Consider the following 13,063-nt stretch of genomic DNA (forward strand, 5'->3'; position numbering starts at 1 on the left):
AATGACTGCAAGTGTAAAATCGTGTTGTGTGCTGTTGCTTTCACAGCTGCCCGTGCTGGGCGGCCACCTTTATTTACTTCAGCTTCCAGAATCAGCCACAGATACTAGACCTGCCACTTCTTCTGATGGAACTTTTTTTTTCTTTGCTGTAAAGTTTCAGGTTCAGTATTGGCTATTGGTAGAAGCACCTCTGTTTTTGGACCAAAATTTTTAAAAAAGATCCCTACTTTAGGTTTTAGCTTATCCTTTTTCTTTTCCTTTATTTATGATAAATGTGTATCTTACGGCAAAGGTGCTCAAGTATATCTTGCTCTTCAGCTTTTTCTTGTACCTGTGTGGGTTACTTTTCTGTTGAGGAAAATGTGATTCAGAAATACTGTATGAATTGCCTATGCTTGTAATAAAAGCTCAGAACTACAGGGCAGTTGGCATATCTGAGATAGTGATAGTTTTCCTGGACAGTACCCCAGACTCCAGAGAGACTGGGGCACCATGTTTTTAGTTTGAAGAACTGACTTCTTTCCCTTGGCTTTTCTCCATAGTGATTTTAGTCCTGGCAGGGTTGAGATGCTGCTGCTGTCATTCCTAGAGTGGTGATGGTTACTGTAAACCACTGGTCCGTTACTGTGTGCTGACTCAATGGTGAAAAGTTGCTTTAATTTCCTGCCTTTTCAAGGGTAAATAGACTCTCTCTCCTGTATGCTGGTACCTGTATTCCTGTGTTTGTAACGGAAGATACAGAATTTTGATCTCTTTCTGGAGCTGCAGTTTAAACTAGTGTGTTGATATTTCCACTGTCTTCCTGTGGCTGCTGCCAAAGAAGTTAAACTGTGTAGTAGTTTTATCTGCTGGGATTACTCACCTTGACACAAATGAAGCATTTGTCTTTCAAACACATTTTCTTAAATGCTTTGTACAGGGATATTATCATCCTGTGTGTTAGTATGACACCTGGCACTATATGCAGGTGGGGACATCTCATTCTTACCATAGTTTAGTCAGTAAAAATGATAATAGTAATACTGCTTGTTTAGAATCATAGAATATTGCAAGTTGGAAGGGACCCGTTACGTGAACATTGGAAAGATATGTATCAGCACAATATTAGATGTATTTCTGACATGGAATGTCTTATTTCATGACTTGCAAGATGTTTTGAGGGTGGAGAGTTGACTGGTTTTGCCATGCCTTAGGACAGTGTGACAAGTTTTTTCCAAATGGAGGTGTTGAAGCAGGAGCTTTAAAGGGGAAGGTCCCACTACTCCCCGACATCCCTGCCCCCCCCCCCCCCCCCGAGTGCAAACTTTGGTTTATATATAAACTTAAAGTGAAAAATGAATGATCTAGTGCTGTGTTCAATCTTGGCAGCAATGTATCTTATGCTGAACTTTTCTGAAATGACAGCAGTAGCTCTTTCCTTAGCTGCGCAGCAGAGCAAAACAGAGCTGACTGTGCAGCAGCTATCCCTCAGACTTGTCTAAATTTTTCAGTCTATTTATGAGTATCAACAAACACTTTGTGCATACTTTTGCCATGCGTTGAATGCTTCTATTTTCCTTTAATTTAGCTTAAAACTAGTAATGGAATTCCTGAGGTTTTGAAAGGAATAGCTCTTGGCAAGCCTAGAGTTTTGAAACCAAAGGCAAATTAAGATACCAAGCAAACAGAGGGAGGGCTACTTCTTCAGGGAAGTATGTTAAGATTCTTCTGACATCTTAGAAGTTGTTGTATTTATGCATTTAAAAATTATATAACACTTTTAATTACTCCTTTAAAGCACAGTTGTTGTTACTTTTCTTTTTAAGAAATCATACTGGAACACAAGGGGATGGGTTTTTTTTTCCCCCTTGGTGTGTCACTCAGCAAGTTTAGCCTCTTCAGCCAACCATTAGAAGTAGAGGGTGTAACACTCCTTTCTTTGTAGCTGTCTGTATTTTTCAGTTACTCAAACACTGACTGAAGCATATAATTAGATTACAAATTTTAGTTTAAATAAAGTATGATCTTTTAAATCACTGCAATATTATAATTGAAAGTTGTTAATATGCATTTGTCAGGTGGTACAATAATACAATCAAAACATTTATTTACATTTTCAAAGTGTAGTTGTGCTTTTTATAAAGCATATAGCTGAGCTGCTTTAGCTTTGTGGGAATCACAGGAGACAGCATGTAGGGAAACTTGCCTGGCTGTCACAGCCTTGTCCCTCTTTGGCATCTCCAGTACTGCTTGCTGCAAGCATCTTCCCCTCTTTTGTACCTTCTTCCCACTAATGTCGAGGTGTGCAGTGTTCATAGAAATTTTGCATGCTATCTCCTTTATTGAGGTTACTTCATGTCTTTGTAGAGTTTCAACATGCCTTCATTCAGTGCTGCATTTCCTTGCAGTGTTTCTTATTACCATAAATGTTTTGAACGTCTCATTGCAGAACTAAAGCTAATATTAACAGAAGTAATGATTTTTTTTTTAATAAGGAAATCCAAGGGACTCAAATATTTATATTTTTTTCTTGTCTCATGAAACTTTAGGTCACAACATTTTGTGACTTGTGTTTTATTTGTGGTGGATTTTTTTTAATAAAGTTAAACTCTTGGGGCTCCTCATTATTTGAATGTTTTTGGCTGGTAATACAATGGAAAAGTAAAACAATTATAATAGTTAAAATAAAATTTAACATATAGCTCATTGTACCTGACTTAGAAATGTTTTAGGATAGTAGAGTTAAATCATCATGGATCTCTTCTGGGTCATGGTAGCTGCTTTGTATTTCATTCTCTTAAAATCTGAGTGGAATTTCATACCTTAAAATTGAGAGTGCAGTGTATGTGTTAACTCATCGATTTGTATTGCTATAAATGTAAAAGGACTTAGGACAGTGGTAGTTTTAGTGTTAATTCTCAGGTGTACAAATGTAAATGCTAAAGTAAGCGGGATGTTTCGTATTTGTCTGTATAGTATTTGTGCAGCTAGACCAGAGGTAGTCTTACATTCTCAAATAATTGGCCCCTACTTTAGAGATTCTTAAAAGCATTTATTTGGCAAATGTTTGGATGCTCTGTGTGAATATGATTGCCAACTTTATTATCCTTCTGATGATAGCGGTCTCTTTCTTCATTTATTGTGTATGTTTTAGGTGATAGTATTCAGTTTCTGAAAGAGCTTCCTTTGCCTTTGTAGTTTTTTAGGAAGAATACTATTATGTTAGTCTTTGTTATTAAAAGGTGTTTGGTTAAGACATCTTAGATCTTAAAAAGTAATGAACAAGCTAATACTAAATACAATATCATACAAAAAGTTGTTCTCTGAACTTGAATTTTGTGGTATTTATAGAGTATTATTGTAATAACATTGTTCTGCCTGTATTTCCAGAAATTCTGAGTAATATATGCCAACTGGTCAGCCTTGCAACTTCAGAGTGTGCTCCATTCCTAAAAATTGCTGGACTAGAAAAGAATGTATACAGGAAGGGAAAAAGGGAATGTGCTATATAGGATTTGGACAAACTTTTTTTTTCCTTCCCTCCTCCTCCTTTTTTTCGTGGACAGGTACATGGGTGAACCTTTCTTATCTAGGGCTTACATTCTCCCTCCCCAATTTCCAGAACTTTTTCTGATTAACAGGAGAGCATTTCCAGCTTGTCTTCTGGGTCTGTAGTTCTAGAGCAATGTGTGTTTTGTCTCAGAGGTACAACATACACCAGAAACTTAGATAAGCTTCTAGTTTCTGTAAGACTCTTTGGGTTTAAGTGTATATTATGACTGTTACTTTAAGGTGCTTATGGCCACTTAAGGTCTCGAAATATTTCTACTAGTAAGGGCAACAAAGCACCCTTCAAAATCTAAAGTTCAAGTTATTTGTCTTAGATTTTCAATGCCTACAGTGAATGTGGATCATCTGACCTTCATAAATGTGTTTTCTTTACTATGACTTTAGTCCGTAAGTGTCAGTATGTTTGCTTCATAAATATTTATTTCTTCCTACTTCAGGATTCTGTGTTCTGTTAAGTCCCTATAAACTGGTTTCGTAGAGCACAGCTTCATATATGTCTGCTAAATTTAGATTTACTTCTCTTGAAGAATTTGTATTTATGATGTCAGCCGCAACGTAGGCTTATATTTGTTAAATGGATGTAAATTGCTAATTTTAAGTGGTATGGGTTTTAAATAGTTTCATATCAAAGCAAAAAGTAGTTTAATATTATCAGTAGTGTGAAATTAAGAAGAAAACTACCTTTCGGAAGGTTTGATTGTGCCAATACCATACCAGTTTAGCATTTTTCTGTGAATTCTTCACAGCTGATGTTAAATTAAGTCAATAACACTTATTAAAGCCTGTCCCCCATCCTGTCTTCCCTCTCCAAGGATATAAGCATCTCCGATTTACCCTAGGTCTCAGCCTAAGGCAAGCTGTGAATGTTTGTGTCCAGGTTTAAATATTTGTAAAGTGTCAAGGTTCACAGGTACAAGCATGTAAAAAATTAATTGGCAAGCAGTTAAATTAATTTTTATGTTCACATCTCACCTCTGATAACTTGCTATACTCTTTATCTATTAAGTAAATTGGAACACAGTTTTGAGCGGCTCTTTATTTAGATCCTGATTCATGTAAGAGTTTGCTTAGTTTTTTGACTTCTCATTGAACTATAGGTGACAAAACAGTGAGATAGTTGGGAGAATAAGGTTGGGTTTAAGCATATGCTGGTCAGTTTGGAATTTACTGGTCATAAGCTCTCCTTAGAAAGGATGATTTCTTTGTAGTTCAGAGTAGAAAGATGTCTGAAGAGGAGGAAACTTGTTCAGCTGAGGTGCTGAGGACAGACTGAAGTACTTAGTGATGAGTACTGTATTCTAGGGAAAGCTCTTAAAACAATTAAATGTTGACTACTGTGAGATACTTTATACTAGTAAGTAGAATGATATTAATTAGCTGTTATGTGATATGTTAAACTGCTTTGCATTGATTATAAGATGACTAGTTGCAATGGTACTGTTAGATTGATTTGCTCTAGTGCTGACTTACTTGTGAGCAGTGCATTGAGGCTGGCACACTGGGTTCTTACGAAGTGTTCTATCATAAGTTTTCATATTGTACATGAAATGTGTAGGTTTAGGCTTTTGCACCAAAACAGTTAAGTGTTTGTTTCAACGTGCTACGCGTTTAGTAGATAATTATTTTGGAACTGTCTGACAGTTTTTTATGAACTGCTGTAGTGCTTGATTACATACAGTTCTAGGTTTTTTTTCAAGAAAGTAAACATAATGGAAATAAGACTTGTTTTCTAATCCTGCTGTTAGATGTCAAAATGTCTAGAATAGGCAGGTTGTATTTCTTTATGTTGCTTTCCAATGTCCCACATAAAAGTGTATGACCTAGATGTGTGTGGGGTTTGTTTTTTCTTCTAATGGAGTTACGCAAATTAACATAGCTTTTATTGTTGATTAATAGCTAAAATTGTGGGGTGGGTGGGTTGGTGTAGGATGTGGAAGGGAACAGCTAGTGTTCACTTTTTTATAGAAAGAAAATCTTCAGCTCTCTTTCCATCCCTTGGGTGCTTTCAGCTTTGTGTTCTGCTCCATCATTAGTCTATAGAAATACTAGCATTCAGATTGTCAAAAATTGGACATAACCCAGGAACTGAAAAGAATGTAAACTCTTGTATAATGAATTACATAAAACTTCCTTGTCCGCTAAGGAGGAATAAGTGAAATACAGTAGTGATGATGTTTATTAGATTTTAGGTTTGTTCTGTATGAAATGTTATTTCTCAAGTGTGCTATACCAAGGAATTGTAGCTTCAGAAAGCCTTCTGTATTCTTGACTTCCAAATAAACAAGGAAATATCACAGAAGAATGCTTGGAACGATGGAATATTAAAGCCTAGCAGTGTATGGTGAACAGTAAAAGTATTTTACATATGACTTCAAATAGTAAATATTGTGTGCTGACTGTTAGTGATTTTTAGAAGGATCTTGCTTTACACTCATTGGAAAGGCTTTCTATGAATTAAATCCAATACCAAACACAACTTCACAGTGAAGTCACATCATTGATTACCTTTCATTATGAATAGACTACTTTGAGGTTGGTAGTTGCAGGAAATTTTGTAATTACACAGGGGAGTGTAAAAAGAACATAAAACTAGAAGAGTAAGGGGGTGTTGTCTTTGAAATGCAAGTCTAGAGTTATGAATAAAATGTAGTTAAAACTGTCACCAAAATGTGTGGTGTTAAATTTTGTATGTTTAAAGCTACTTGCTGAGTTACTCATAGGCTAACCGTAATAACAAACTTAATTTGAACTTCCCTTGGGTTTCAAGTGTGTATTTGAATATATTGCTTTTATGCTACTTGTGACAGTAAAACCGTTGAACTGAAATCTGCTAAAAATCCCAGAAACCTAGAAGCTGAGTTTCTTTTGCTCTGTGCTGAAATCCTATCACACTTTTTTTCCACATAGAGGTATGGAGAAGAAGAAAATTCCAAATTTTGTTAAATACTGTGTAATTTGGGACTAGGGACTTCTTTTTTTAAAAAAATATTTTTATAGAAACGTGTTATTACTAAGACTTGAAGTTTTTGTGCTAGTGCAGATGCGCAGTGAGTAGATCATTCCCACTTCCTCTAAATGTGTTTTTAAGTTGTTAGATGGCAACATTTTGCCTAGATGCTTTACACTTGGGAGAGGTTTTAACAGTTAAATTGGATGTCAGTAGATTTTGTTTTTTTATTTTAAGTCAAGAATAGTGACAGCATAGCTTGGGGCAGGCAGTTCACTTGTTTCTACAGTTTGTTTTGCACAATCATTTTGTACACGCTTGATTAAACTATTTGTAAGTCAGTTTACAGTATGCCTTACAATATTTTTTTGTTTGTTTGCTTTAAGAGGCCATGATGTGAACTACAGCAATTTAGCAGCTGATTCCTGAGTGGTTCAGTGTTTGTCTCCTGAATGAGGTAGGGATTTTGTTGGGGGGTTGGTACCTTCTAAGGATAATGAATTTATCCACTGGCTCCTTGGTGATGGTGGTTGCTACTTCCCAGAACTTCATTTTATTTCCAAGAGAACTGTATATCCTTCCTTATGAAGTGTGTGCATTTGTAGGCACACAGTAGGCCTGTGCCTAATGTAATGAATTGTACCAATGAGTTAAGTGGTGCCCTGCATTCTTTCATATAGATTTTATGCATTATTTTTACATCTGTTTTAGTACACTCTCTTTTTTTTTTACTAACTAAGCTACTTATGTAGATGTGCTTCATCTAAGGTTAAATTTCACTATTGATGCTGTAAGTCTGTAGTAGTGACTTAGCAGAGATTTTAAACACTTGCAAATATAACCAAACTTCTCAAAAGTGTCAGCTATAGATGATTCTCCAGGGAAGCTCTTGGATAACTCATGTACAGTACCACACAAGTAGCAGACTGAGTTCCTGAGGATCTTATGATTACTTCTTGTCCTCTATGCTATCTGATGGCCAGCAAAGAAGTTTAGATGTGCTAGAGATTAAAGAATTCAGATAGTGCTTCAGTACTAGTGAGTTATGAAGATGTCTAAAATTAACATACCCATGCAAATTTGTTCTATCCAGTTTAACCCTAGTTCAGTGATTATAAGAAACAAAATTTATCGCTACAGCAGCCAAAAAATAATGCATTTTAGATTGAATAATGTAAAAAATATATCACTGGGCTAACTGATCCATGTTGCTGCTGGTTGTTAGAATGGGGAAGATTAATGTGCTCATGATCCTGTTTGTTGTAGGCTAGTGTGATAGATCTGCCAGCAAAAGTCACTGTCTCTGCTGCAATAGAATTTTTGTTAGCCTGCATCACTGGGCAGGTTGCAGACTTTGACAGCAGCCCTCCTTGCAGCACACCACAGGCTTTCAGTTGCTGGCACAGCAGAAGCAAGCGATGAGTATAATCTCCCTGTATTTCCATCATGTATTATTTAAAAGTTTTCTAACTGTTTGTTTTCTCTTCTGCACTACAGTTTGCTGCCCTCTCACTTGCCATGTTATAGATGTATATAGGGTGACTGAAATAATGTGAATAAAAATCCTCTCTCCTTCCCAAGTAAAGTAACATCATACACATACTTTGCATAATGTTCTTGCTTCTCTAGTTATTTTCCAGAGCACTCGTTAAGCGGCATTGACTTCTAAATGAAAACCGACTGTTTTCTCCTACTGCAATTTAGGTGTTAATGTACAGAAATTGAACCCCATATTCAGGTAGTTAACAAATGGGTTGGAATTTATGAAGGAACATAGGGATGTTAGGTTAATAATCTTTGAAATATTCAGGGTTAAATAATTTACTTGAAGTTATACAACAGTATCATAGCACAATCATGTTTAAAATAAGCAAATTATTAGTGTGTCGTAATGATCAGCTATTACAGAGGATACATCTAATTAGGATGTAGAACTGGATTTGTGGATACTTGCAGTGTTTCATATAGGTGAGCAGCCTAAAGGTTGGTGGGGTTAAACAGAAGTTGTAGGAGTTGGGCAAGGTGAGGTAGTGGATGAGCACAGGGAATTGAATGGGAACTGATAAAGAAAGGGGACTAGGAATCAGTTAGGAAGAAGCTTGATTTTTGGGGTATTTTGAGTTTTGGGTAACTTGACTTAATTTATCCTAATATCACCTATTACATATAGAACTTGAATTACAGTGTTTTACTGTCTTAGCAGTAGCTAATTACCATGCTGCTTAGTTGTAAATTGCTTTCAACGTACCTGCAGTATTGTTAGGCAAGGATAAGTGGCTCCTGTGTTTTTGTTTTGGGGTGTCTTCCAGTGTAGACAAAGGGGTTGCAATAAATAAATAGAGTACCAAGGATTAAAGTGCACGGTAAGTAGCATAACGATTATTTCATACTGCTTCTGTAACTGTGTCTGTATCTTCTTCAGTTCCTTTGTTTCTGTTCTGGAAAATAATGTAGCTTTTGCAGATTTTGTTGTTGGATTGCAGTTTCTGTAACATACTCTTGTTGACCAATTCAATTATTGCTGGATGTAACGTGTTGCTTTGACAGAAGCTTGTGTTTTGTGTGCTTGTACAGTCTTGAGACACACTGTTTGCATTTGCTTTTGAATTTTTTATATTAACTGCAAAAGTACAGAGAGAAAGAATAGGAGTCATGGTTTATCTTGGATTATCCAAACTTGCTTTGGAACATTATTGCCAAAGGCTATTATACTTAGTGATTATTATGTTTATGAAGTTGTTGTATTTTCTCAAACCACAATTCTTGTAAAAGGATAATTAAGTTAAAACTTGGGCTGTTCTTTGCAGATTCTGTGCCAGTGCCAAAATATTTTCAAACAATATGTAGTTATCATTTCAAATATATCCTTTTAACTTGAAATACTTATTAAGTTTTTAAAACATACTACTGTCCTTCTAATTTACTGAATATTGTTTTTAAGGTGAAAGCAAGCTGTTTATCTTGCAGTGCCATTAGAAATCAGATGTGAAATGTGCTACTTCATATGAAGGCTTAAAGTTTATGTTCTTGCTCTAAAATGATATTTATGCTGTTGATCTTTTGCTGGGTGTGTGTGTGAGCAAAAATCTTGGTGTACCTATTATTGCTGAATACTTTAATAATCGGGTTTAGCAAATTGTGAACTTCGAGAGGTTTCATGCTGTGTATTTTGTAAAGTACAATTTAATACTGAGTTGGATAATGCTTGAGCTGGAGTTTGTAAGGATGCTTGACATCTGTAGTCGACTTTTTTGAAAAATGATGGGAATGACTTCCATCAGTCAAGTGAAACAGCTTAAATGTCAGGAGCTTAATCATAACTTGTACACTTAAGTGAAGTTTTATGTTCTGATTTTAAAGAAAATGTAAAAGTAAGTGGACTTCTTTTTTTTAATAAACAAAAAACTGTACTAGCTAAATGGTTACTAATCCTGTTCCTAAATGTTTGGGAATTTTTGAAGCTGTATTTGTGCAGAATTTTTGACACTTTTACTGCAGTGTAAATGAAAGTTAGAAATAGCACTGTTAAAGTTGCAGAATGTCAACATGCTGCTCATGTAAGTCTAGATTTAATAAGCCTTATCAATATCATTCTTGATGTTGCAACAGAAATACTATGCTTTTTATAAAAATCTTACTTTTCCCAACTTTTAAAAAGATTTCAGTATTTGCTTGAAATTATACTTTGCACACATAGTTTTAGCTTTATATGAATTTACCTTTGCATAAAGTATGTTGAAAGAAAGCAGTTTAGAGGCTACAGCCTGTTTCTTTTTCCCTTAGGTGTTCTGTAGGTTTCTGTAAAAGTGATATACAAGTTGACATATTTTAGCAGATCCTTGTAGTATCTCCTTGCATTATAAAGAAGCTGTATTGCCATGTCCACTTTAAAATGGTCAAAGTATGACCTGTTGCCAAAAGAGAAGAGTATGATTTCTCGTTAGGCTTCATGGTCCAGCCCCCCTTTTGTTTGCACTAGTAATAGTGTGGCCTTATGATCAGGAAGATCAGGGCAGTGGTTTGGATTGAAGCTTGTCTGGCTAAATAAAAGCTAGCCAGAGCAGGAAAAACTCTTTTAGCTGCAGTCACCTTTCTTTCGATCAGCTGATGGTAACACAAAATAACATTCTGAGGAAGAAGAGCACAGCAGCTAATTTAAAATATCTCATCTCACAATGACTGTTTAACTCACAAAAGGAAAAGTTCGTACTGCTTGATAGCTGTGCACCTGTTTTCTATACATGGGAGGGAAAATGTGCCCTTGTTATAAATTGAATTTGTATTATCTCAGAAACATAGGCTTGGTTTTGAAATAGGTGTTTTTATTATCTCTTACCTCCTATCAGTTCTAGCAGACATAGTTCTGGTACAGAATTACAACTTTTTGAAGTAATTATTTATTTTTGGCCTTTCCCTGGGTTTCAGTGTCAACATATAAAGAAGAACAAGTTGAGTTGTGCATAGATATGTAAATATTAGGGTTGAGTCACTTGGACTTCTCTGTGAATTCACAACAGCAATAAGAAGTTATTTTATTTTTTTGTCAGGGAAGCAAACAGGGTTTGGCAGTATAAAAGTTTATGGAGTAGCCCAATACTTAATCTGTAATATTTAGAGTGGTCTTTAGTGACTCTTTTACACACTATTTTCATTACCAATATTCACTGTTTTGACACTTTTTTTGGTAAAGATGTATAGTCATCTTAGTTATTCCCTTTATGTAACTAGTATCAAATGCTCTGGTTAAAGTACCTAGGTATTACTCATAATGGGAGTGATATATGAATAGAATACAACTGAATTTCTTCTGTAAATGGGATTTTTTTCACATCCTTTCCCCCCCCTCCCAGTCCTTCCTGTACATCACATATGGCCACTGGGACACAATTAATGTAGTGTGGTTTTTTAAATTGTGAAAGAAAATATTGAAGAGGTACTCAAAACTTCAAAAAACTCAGCTTTATTCTTGAGCATATGGTTAACAAGGGTTTTCATAATTCCAACTGTTTTGAAAGCTGTTTGCCTGTAATATTAAAATTTTGACATAAGCATGACCCTTATTAACATGAGCATCTGCTTATAAGAGTAGAAGCAGCACCCATTTTTTTTTAACCTTAACCTCAGTGTTTCCTTTTCAGTATAAATACTTGTTGCTACCTATACAATAACTGTGCTTTTGGTTACATTCTGCCTAGATTAGTGTTGTTCCTTTGATGTGCAGAATAAATTAAGATGCAAAATTGCTTGGGATTTCTCCTCACTGTTAAGTTTAAATGATGGAAGGATTATTGCATGAAATTAAATTTTTAATGCTAACTTGTAGCTTTTCTGACTGTGAGGGGTTGTCTCAGACACAGCTGTTCACTGCATTTTTTTTCTGTTCTCCCCAGAAATGTCCTATCTGTCCCTGTTGCCTGAAGACAACAGAAATCCTGGGTTTCTGGGGTTGCACTGAATCAGTAGGAGGCTTGAGATGTTAATTAGATATTATTAATAACATCTTCTTTTGCTATTCATACTGCTGTTTTTTTCTGGATAGATTAAAGAAGCAGGAACACTTTAATATTTTCAATTTGAAAGCATCAGTTTTTGATAATTGAAGATGTGACTTTTAAGGAGTGTGTTGGAAAATATATAAAAGTCTTAATAGCATACTTTAATAGTTTATATTTGTCTTGATATTGTTTGAAATATTATTATACTGTGTATATAGGTAAATTTGACCTGTTTTAGTGGTGGCTTGAGGGAGGTGTTTGTTAATTCAGTGTGAAAGGATAATCTTTGTGTTGGTCCTCACAGATCTGCTACAACTATTTGAGAATCTGTGTTTATTTTTACAAGCAGCATGATTGAGATGGGGGCACAGGCAGGCAGTTGATGCCTTAAAGTTTCTAGAAAGCTCAAAGAGACTGTTCCTTTTTATAAAATGAAGACTGGCAACCTATTTCAGGATTAGTGGAGCAAGTACTATATTTGTGTGCTGTGTGACCACGTGTAAAATCTGTCCTGCTTAAAACCAGTCACACTGGGTAACTGGGTGGTTCTTGTGTGTAATGAAACTTTGGAAAGGAGAAACAGCATGCAACTAGTTCTGTCTGTATTACTATGTCAGTGGGTATAAATGATTGTGTCCTTCTGCCTGTTTACTGTGTAGCGTTGGTAAAGATTGAAATTTTTTTTCATTACAAACTGTTAACTTGGATAATTCTGTGTATTTTTGGACTAGGTAATTAATGGATGTTTCAATCCAACTAATGACCAAAGTTCTTTGAACCAGTCAGGCATACTTGCCAGTGTGTTTGCAAAATGTGCAAATGTCCAAAATTACAAGCTTGTTGGGCCACTTGGGTGGATTGATGAGATAATTTTTGTGCATTTGGTAGAAATAAGTTGCACCATCCTAATAGCTATTCATTCGTTGAAGTTCTTGCCAGTTGTTTATGGTGCAATCCATACTGATACATGCTCAACTTCATTTACCATGCAGCAACAGTTTTTTGAAATGTTTGGGTACGTGTTCTGCTGACCCATCTGCTGTCCTTACCACATAGACTTTCCCTTGTATAG

At 35.6% G+C, this 13,063-nt stretch overlaps 1 protein-coding gene across 2 annotated transcripts in view; it reads left to right on the plus strand.

Annotated features, from left to right (window-relative positions):
- Nucleotides 1-13,063, plus strand: part of FRS2 (fibroblast growth factor receptor substrate 2) — a 58,004-nt gene that overhangs the window by 5,506 nt on the left and 39,435 nt on the right. Inside the window, exon 2 of one of the 2 annotated variants that reach the window (XM_040595046.1) lies at nucleotides 6,883-6,953. The exons of the other annotated variant lie outside the window; for it this stretch is intronic. The gene's annotated coding sequence lies outside the window, so the exon portion shown is untranslated. The remainder of the gene's footprint in view (nucleotides 1-6,882; nucleotides 6,954-13,063) is intronic. 2 annotated transcript variants of the gene reach the window in all.

This window comes from Falco naumanni, chromosome 5, assembly GCF_017639655.2.
Source record: "Falco naumanni isolate bFalNau1 chromosome 5, bFalNau1.pat, whole genome shotgun sequence".
NCBI classification, from domain to species: Eukaryota; Metazoa; Chordata; class Aves; order Falconiformes; family Falconidae; genus Falco; species Falco naumanni.